Here is a 9,849-nt window from a genome sequence, read left to right on the forward strand (position 1 = left end):
CCTGCTATAGGTGCCAGTCAACAGAACAAAAGATTAGGGATTGCCCTTTGGCTATGCCTAGGGTTAAACCCTTGCCTAAAGAGGTTCCTACCAAACTAGCAGAAGGGAAAAAAGAAGAATGGACTACTATTGGGTGCAAGGGCATGGCTTCCTTGGCTCCTAAACACTCATATGCAGTGGTCATTTTGGTGCCTCCTATTTCAACAGTAGCATAAACCCCAATTTTTTTAGGAACGCAAGAATTTTTTTTGAAACCAAACCTTGGTGTTTCACAGGTTTAAAACCCTAGTGTTTCATAGGCGATTAAGGAAACCTCCAGGGCTAACACCTCGATTGTGAATTCTCATAGTGCTCCTAGATGTGCTAAGAAACTAGAGGAGAAATGATAGGCCATCAGTCTAGAGGATTTTCCTTCTAGCTTTAACCTAATTTCAACTTTCATACATAATAGTTACTCCTCTCTTGAGGATGAGGAAGATATGGGAGAATTTTTATGAATTTTTTTATCATGGAATGTGTGAGGTCTCATAGACCTCTCCAGAAAGTACTATGTCAGGAATACCTATCATAGACTTGGAAATTTAGATGTTCTCTATATGCAAGAATTTAAGATCTCTGGTTTCATTCTTTCTTCTCCATGTCGTGTCATTTGGCCAGATGGAATTATGTTTTGCTCTCAACATGATGCTAGTAGGGGTGGTCTAGTTACTCTCTTGTCACCTCGTCTTCATTTTGCTACTATTTCACATGATTTTGACCCCATGCACAGAATCATTTGGCTTTTTCTTTCCATTAACAATCATTCTTTTGGGGTCATTAATGTTTATGCTCCCAATGATGTTGTGGAAAGATCTCAATTGTGGGGCTAGTTGGTTGACAACTTGCCTCGAGCTACTTGGGTTATGTGTGGTGACTTCAATATGATTGAGTTGGCCTTTGACAAAGATGGCATTTTTCCTTTTCGTTGGATAGTTGGGGAAAGGGAAGCCTGGTACTACATGCACAATAAATTGGGCCTTTTTTATCCCAATACTAACCACCACCAACATAGTAGAGTTTGGCACACTTGGTCCAACTTTCGAGCTAGCTCTGACTGCATTTTAAAGTGTCTCAATCATGCCATGATTATTGCACAATATTTTTTCTCCTTTTTTGAGGATCAAGATTTACCTGTCATTCCCTTGCCATGTGTGATGTTATCTAACCACTATCCCATTTATTTTTCCATTTCATGGCAAATATCTATCCAGAAAGTTGTCAAGTCACAATTCTTCTTCAACACGTTTGTGTTGATGCATGCTTCCACTATTGTTCATATCCTATGTGTCTAGAATCTAGAGCCACGTCCACATTCCCAGATAGGGTGGACTTAGTGGTGGAATGATGCCATTACTAGAGTCACTTGTTTTATGCACATCTATGGACCGCGGTTGGCAATTTTCAGAAGGCGGTCTTATGAATCCACTACTTCTGTGCTCCAAAAAGCTTTTGAGGATCTCACCCTTAATCCTTTTGATGTTGATTTGCAAATTCAACTTGCCAAATTTTTCCATGACAAATAGGTTGCGGATAATTATGCCACTCGATGAGCCTAAATCAAATCTTGGCTCCATTGGTTAGAGGTTGGCAATAAAGATCTGAGGGAGTTCTTCTAGTCTCTTCAAGCCTGTCATACCAATTTTGGGATTAGAAAAATCAAACAAGGAACTTCTATTCTCTCCTATCTCCTTAACATCCTGCAAGCATTTGTTCATCACTATGAGAACATTTTTTCTTTGTAGGGAAATTCGATTGCTCAAGAGGAAACTCTCAGAAAGTGTTTTTCTATTACTCCAAACTACCTAGTAGTTGAGCAACGTGCTTTCTATGAGCAACTTCTTACCCTCCAAGACCTTAAAGAGGTAGTTTTCTCAATGGAAGATGATAAGTCCCCTAGGTGTGATGGGTTCCCTTGTGAATTTTACAAACACCTCTAGGAATATATTGGTCCTGATATGCACAAAGTTTATCTTGAAGCCTATCATTCTAAAAGTCTAGGAGCTATTATAAACAAAGAAAGAATTAAATGCATACCTAAAGCTAGAGATCCAGAGGATATTTGCAATTGGTGGTCCATTACCCTTTTGAATGTGTCATATAAGATTATTGCTAACATAATTTCTCTCAAAATTTGTCACCTCCTGCCTTTAATTGTGCAACCTAAGCAAATTGGCTTTATCAAGTCAAGATATATTCTTGAAAACATTATTGTTGTCTGCGAAGGAATGGAGTGGGCTTGCAAGTCCAAACAGTTGGCTATTTTTTTGAAAATAGATTTTGGAAGAGCCTATGACTGGATTGAATGGCCTTTTATTTTGGTTATGCTTTGGGCTCTTGGTTTTGGTCCCAATTTTCTCCGATCCATGGAGATGCTCTTTGGAGATGCTAATGCTTGCATTACCATCAATAAATCCCAATCTGATGCCTTTAGGATTTTTTGTTACATCAGGTAGGTTTCCCTTTGGCTCTAATGCTTTATGTTCTTGTTGTTGAAGGGTTTAGCTATTTGCTAGCCCACTCCGTGTCTTCAGGTTTGGTTTGTGGCATTTCTTTGCCAAAATCCTCTTCCCAGTTGATCAATTTTCATTTTATTGATGATTCCTTTCTCACTCTTTTGGAGGATGAAGAAAACATCAATAATGCCTTAAATTGCCTTGACACTTTTTGTCAAGCTCCTAGCTCTACTATTCATTAGCATAAAATGCTTTGTTATTGCTAGTCTTTTTTGCTAGAGCCACCTTGGCTGAACTAGTTTGAATAAAAATGGGTCGCTTACGAGGAGATCTTCTACTTTCTAGGCATTCCTTTTTCTTTCAAGTGTCACTAGTGGATCTATGGAATGTAGTGCTTGCCAAGGTTACTAAGAAGTTAGATTATTGGCTTACAAAACCGCTTTCTCTTGCGGCCAAATTTTGGATTTGCTCAAAAGTTCTTGCAGCTATGTATGTCTATTATTCTTCTTGTTGGGCTCCTTCAAAAGCATCTTATCAAAAATTAGAGAGATTGCTTTGTGATTTTCTTTGGGCCTCTAATTTTGATCATCATGGCTTTCATAGAGTTGCTTGAGATTTTTGTTGTCTCCCAAAAGAGTCTAGAGGCCTTGGCCTTCTCTCCACATAGAAGCAAGGCCTTGCTCTATGTGCCAAAATTCATGCCATCACTAGAGATGAAGCTTGGAATATTTTGGTTCGGCATTGCATTTCTTTCGGATTTCCTGTCGATAAGCCTGCATGGAAGGGGATTGGCTTTCACACCCTTCTCATCATGCAAGAACCTGTGCTCATACAGGGCTCTTTTGTTATCAAGAGCATATGGAAAGCTTGGGAAGCTATTAAGCCTTGACTTCGCTGGTCTGGTGATGAGTTTCGTGATGGGCTCTCATTGAACCAGTAGAACATTTGGTGGTTTCCCCTGTTTTCCATCCAAGGTTTTCCCCTTGCCAAGACTCAAGGTGCTAGTGCTTTGCGTTTTTTCAAACAAGGCATCAAGACTCCTAAAGATCTTTTCTTTAGGGTTTTCATGAGTTTCAGATCTTGAGAAGGTATGCAAGTCCAGTACCATCTTGCCCGTTCAGATCGAGAGACTCTTGACTTATTGCTTTCTATAATTCTAGGGCACTTAATTCATAAAGTGGGTATTCAGTCTATTAGACCTTGGTGGACTGATTAGAAGTGGTATCCTTCCACTCCTTTCACCAGTTACAAACCAAGTCTGGGTTATAGATGGCTTTCTCCCCATCTGCCGATTGTGGATAAGCTCAATCAGAGATGGCATTTGCAATCTTCTCTTTCTCAATGGAGATAGCACTTTGACACTTTTTGGAGTGCTATTACAGAACCCAAGATTGCCCATTTTGCTTACTGCTTGGCTTTTCAAGGTCTTCCCCTTGGGCCTCAACTCAAGCATATTGGGGTTCCAGATCCTAGGTGTCCATTATGTGGCCAACTAGAGTCCTTCCTACATATTTTCTAGTTTTGTAGACGTGCTCAAAATTATTGGCACTAGATTCATAATTTTTTAAAGTCCTTTAAGCTTGAACCCTTTTCTTGGCACATAGCTATTTTGGGTTATTCCCGCAAGATCCCTAAAAATTTTACCCAGATTTGGCATACCTTCAGGATGAAGATTTTGTTCACTCTGTGGAAAGATAGAAATTCTGTTCTTTTCTCTCACATTTTTCTTGATATTAATATTGCTGTGTACACTAAAGCATTCATTTGTAATAATATAATGATGCAAATTCAAGTGCAAGCAAACAAGGTGGCCTTGGAGGTGGCCCACCTTCAAAAGCTTCTCAATCACTAGGATAATGCCCCTTGTACTATTGCCAAGGTACATCCAGATGCCTCGATTGATACCTTGACGTCTAGAGGCCATCGCTAGAGGTGCACCTCTTTAGGCTGCCACTCGCACACTCCACATTCTTAGGCTTCCCGCCACCGCTCTCCCAGCAATGATGATGATGGATGGAGGTGTCACTCAGTTTCTCCACCCTATGGTGGCATTGGCTGGTCCCTGGCTCCTCCTTATGTTCGATGAGTGGTTTTTGGGAAATGGCCTATTCGCTTGGAACTGACCATTTCAGCTCCACGACTTGATATGAAGGATGCTAACCAGGCCATTGATGCTACTACTAATAGCTAGACTAGTCCTAGTCCACCTCCCAATCTTAAGGATGATTGGGGATTTCATGATAGAGACGAGCCACTGCCCTCAACAAGCACTGCTTTAGCCAGCTGAGGGTTGCTTTATATGTTTTTTTTGATGAATAGTTAATGTTTCTGGCTTTGGCCATGTGAACTCTCATAGGGTGATCTTGTATCCTCTGGCCCTTTTTTTGTGAATTGTAATCTTAGTATATTATTTATTAATAGAAAAGAACTATTCATCACAACAAAAATCTATCAAATTTGATTGACTATGTTTAAATTGAGTTGTACATTGATGCAGTAGAATGCAAATATGACAAAGCTTCATAGTCATTGATGACTAAAATGGTCTTTTCGGATTATCATCATGCCTGACTTCGCTCCCAATCACCAGTCACCATTCTTAATCATTCCAACCACTGTCAATATTTCTGTTTAGCTTACCATTACTTTTTCTATTTCCAAAATATATGATTATTATAAGACTATTCGCTCCAGCATTTAATCATGTTGAATTTCCTTCCATTCATTTTCAAATCTGGATTGTGTGCATTCTACTGTTTCCAAATTCCAAATTTCATCATGTAACAAAACTAAAATTTTAACTAATTTCTCAACACTTGATTTACTGATTATAGTCAGTAATTATTCAATATTATTATGGTTTTCAAGGTGGTGGGAAGTATAACATTGTATCCTTAGATTGTAAGCGAGGGTCGCTGTCAAAGTTAACTCTATTGTTTACTTTTTCAAAATCCATTAGGCATTTCTAATGTTGTTACCATCATTATTGACACAGAGTAAAAATGAGAAACACACATCTACCATTTTAAAACATTATATGTTTAAAAAATAATTAAGTTTGGAAAAAGTAAGTCACCTTTGACTATTTAATACTTTACTTTAGGAATCAGCCAATAGTATGTAATGTTTACAATTAGAATAGAACAACATCTTTTGCTCCAAACAAACTCTGAAATCATTGTACATAAGTTTTAGCAGTTGTGTAGCCATTATTACACTGTCCCAAAATGTATGCACTTCAAGCAAAATTGGATTGTTTTTGCATGGGTGTGAAGGCTTTCACATAGCTCACTTTAAATGTTAAGAAATTCTTTTATCAATTCATTATGAAAATCTTATAAATTATAACACTTAGTATTGTGATTATTATTTATTAGACTTGAATAGAGTTGAACCCTAGACCTCCTAAATAAGAGGCTCACAAGCTCTTGTCTTAAAGGTTGATATTTTATCTAATACAAATTCAAGGGATCTAGACAATTAAACAACCAACATTTAAGTGAAGAAACTCCAATCCAAAATGCAATGTCTTTTTAGAACAAGGATAGTAATTGTCTAGCTTTAACAAAATGTTTGATGTAGTCTATTATACATGTTAATGTTGAATTTACTATCATTTTATATCTCTGCTCTAAGAATGGAGGAGAAAAGACTAAATATCATCATGTAAGAGTTTAATGTAGAGTTGTGTCAATTAGTGTCTTCCTTTGTAATAAAATGTGTCAATTTGTATGGAAAAACAAGTTAATGAAAATATATAATGAATATATTTTGTTCAAGAATTATAAGGATTATAAAAAGAGACTAAATATGATCATATAGAAATTCAATGTTAAGTTGTATCAATTGATGTTTTCCTTTTTAATAAAATATATCAATTTGTCTAGAAAAACTAGTAGAAGAGAGGGGGTCCATGCACACCATCTCTAGTCAATGGTTTCTAACCTAGGATAGGTTTCAAATCAATACATTGCTAACAATTGGACCCTCTCCAATCTTCACAGATATAACATTAACTCCTGTGACAAAACTTGCAGTAAAATAAACATAAACAATTATATTTATTGGAAAGTACAAATTATTCAGACTTTTGACCAGTGCCTCATTGGTCACTATGTCTTTGAATTCTAGTTGAAGATTCTGTTTCAATGTCAACAAGGTACACTTTCCTTGTTGCTCCCAATATCTACACTTGGAAATTATTTGTCTAAAATGTGCTTCTTTCAAATCCGCAAACCAACTAAAGAACATGGACATTACGTTTCCTTTTAACGATCCCCTGTATGCTCTGGTAGTCCCATTAACTGTTTATGGCTCACCCTGAAAAAGCAATACCCTCCATACTTCATATCATCTCCTCAATTGTTTCAATCTTCCATTCTCTCTCCCTAACCCAACACTATGTTTTCCAATAACCACAACCAATAAACATTACTGGTTATGGCTATTGACCTCAGTGAGCTTGAGTCATTCTAGTTTAGTTGGTTATAGATTTATAGGCCATCCGAAGTTCATGATGGGTATAATCCAGGAAAACTTTGGGCCATTCTTAAATATCATATATTAAGAGAAAAATTAAGTTAAGAAAAATTAAGCCAATTTTGATTATTTAGCATTTTGAAATCAAATCTTAATATGTAATATTTAAACTGAAGTTCCAAAAGAGCTATTGACAATTTATGAAAGGGATGAGAAGAAGAGATCTGTCGCGAAGAAATGTTGTTTTGAGTCTCAAACTATCTCTTGTTTCCATATTGCTGAGCAAAGTAGAGGATGTTATCTTCATTAATTTTTAACAGAATGAAATTTGAAGGGTATTCTCTGTCATGATTGTTGTACACTTACCCTGCAATGCTCTTTGGTGACTGCAGAGAAGAATTTGCTGCTGAATGTTAGATATATAGTACTTCCTCTAAATGAAAAATGAAAAATCCATCTTTGAATGGTGATCTTGTCTTTTATTGCATGGCTGCTTATGGACACAAGGAATTTAATGTCTTTAAACCCTGGAAGCATCTAATCTGAAAGATATTGGGAATCTCCTAAATAATAAGGATATCTTTCACACATTATAACATATGCAATGCATATTATTGTGATAGCTCAATCAAACGGTAAGCTTTGCATGCCCTTCTTCAGTTATATGAACAATGTGACAGGTAAAACCATAAATTTCACAATAATAAATATTACCAATGTTCCCTCGTTCAAATGTTCTTGTCAACTTCAAAACATTGGGCAGCAATGATTCCATGCTATGCAGCTAGCTATTAAGTATAGAATAATCGAACATAATGTATAAACAGTTGTTAATTTAAAAGAATGTAATATAAGATATCAGAAGTTGTTCTCGGTATTCAATTATCCAGTAAGTAATCTTCCTGATTTAAAACTTCTAAATAAAATGGATTACTGTTTTATCAACGAGCTATAATTTTATCGAGGTTTCAAATCTATACTGTCATTGACCAACCCCGATTTCTCAATTCTGAATAACCAGCAAACCTACATGTATCACTGTTGAGGTTTAATGTTTTGGACTGTAAATTTATAGAAATGCATATAAAGTACCCTTCTTGGATACACATGCGTAATCGCTCTAGGCAATTCACTTAAATTTTGTGTAATAAATGTGGAAATATATGAAATAATGTATAGATATAGAATACATCTTTTATAAAGCATATTGGTTTGTGATGTGATTAGTCTAATATTTAATTTATACATAAAACATGAAAATTTGTGATTTGTATACTTCATACTCAATATAGGTTTTGTTTTTCACATATTTTATTTTTCATTAAATTCCTTTGAACACCCAAAGCTTATATAGCATACCTCACAAGCAACCCACCAAGATACTATATTAAGGATACATAATGAAGAAGAAACTAAAATTAGCGTGCTTTCAGAATTCAATGGATTTGGAACTACACCAATTTGAGCTATTCGTCTGATTACAAAAAAACAAGTCCAATCACATAAAAGTTCCACTACTGCTGTTAATGTGCTCTGTTCGTACCCATTTCAATTTTTTAAGGACCCTGTTCTTCTCGTACACATTTCCTTTTCTACATGATTCAATGAACCATGTAAGTAAAAGAGAATATGAGAGAAAAAGAGCGTGAGATTGACATGGGACCTCGGGACCTCCACAACACTTAAAAAAATGTGAAAGGCTGCTTAACTAAACCTTGAAATATTTTTACACTCAAACCCTACATAATCTAAATCTATACATGAAGATTTTCCATAGATTCAAAGCTCATGAAGCTCTGCACTATCTCAGCCTTTTAAAAGAGGTCTCTCCATATAAAGTAGCAGATTGTGGGGGAATTTTTGATTGCACAAGAGAAAGAAGATGCTGAACAAGTTTTGGGTCACATGGAATGAAAAGAACTCCATTTTGCTCAAACCCAAATTCCTCTTCAGCCTTGTCAAGAAGAATCCTAAACAATGGGTGATTGAGATCACTTGTCCTCACCACAAATCTTCTTTGGAAATGCTGATTACCAGAATATATTGCCAGATGATCCTCTGGAACATCACAAGGTATATTAAATCTTGATCTCTCATAACCATCATAACTATTCCTATTCCATTCATCTTCTTGATGCAGCAGAAATGGGCTCTTCTCTAATGGAAACATGACACAAAAAGATTCATGAATCCTACGAGCAATTCGAAGGATCCTACGCAGAATTCCCTTGGATCTACACATTTTCATGGTGTCAAAAGAGCTCAAAAAACCAAATAAGCGTATTATCAGTGATCTCCTCCCACACAAGCCTTTTTTTTTGGTTGGCTCAAGTTTGAATTGAACAAAACTTGGTTTGTAATCACCTATATTTATATGATGTTGGATTCCTGCAGAATTATATGTGGGAGATGTGTAGGAGATGGGGATGACGTTTAGGCCCACAAGAATGTTGGACCACCTTTGAAAATGAAAACAAACACAAAAGGGGCCATGGCTTGTGAAAATGTTGGGAGACATATGGGCTATAACTAGCAAGGCATTTATGACTATGAGTCATAGGTACATGATTCACTGATCTTGGCAGAGTGATGTCTGAATCTTATTAGAGGATAAGGATACAAATGAGTTATTACAATTCCACCACCTTTGCCTATTTTTGAATAGAAAGATTGCTGGGTGTGTGCTTAGTCTGAAGAATAATGAAGGCTGTTGGCTTTTACTCCAGGGGGGAAGAATTTTAACAACTGCCAAATGAATGCGCCCATCTTTCCACATTATGTAGAATTACTTCAGAGATAGGATGGGTTGCAGTGGTGATAAATATTCCTTTATTAGGAGGCTATATTCTATTTCATCATTTGTAGCCTACACAATAAG

Source organism: Cupressus sempervirens, chromosome 3, assembly GCF_028749045.1.
Source record: "Cupressus sempervirens isolate cs-2001-9-10 chromosome 3, ASM2874904v1, whole genome shotgun sequence".
NCBI classification, from domain to species: Eukaryota; Viridiplantae; Streptophyta; class Pinopsida; order Cupressales; family Cupressaceae; genus Cupressus; species Cupressus sempervirens.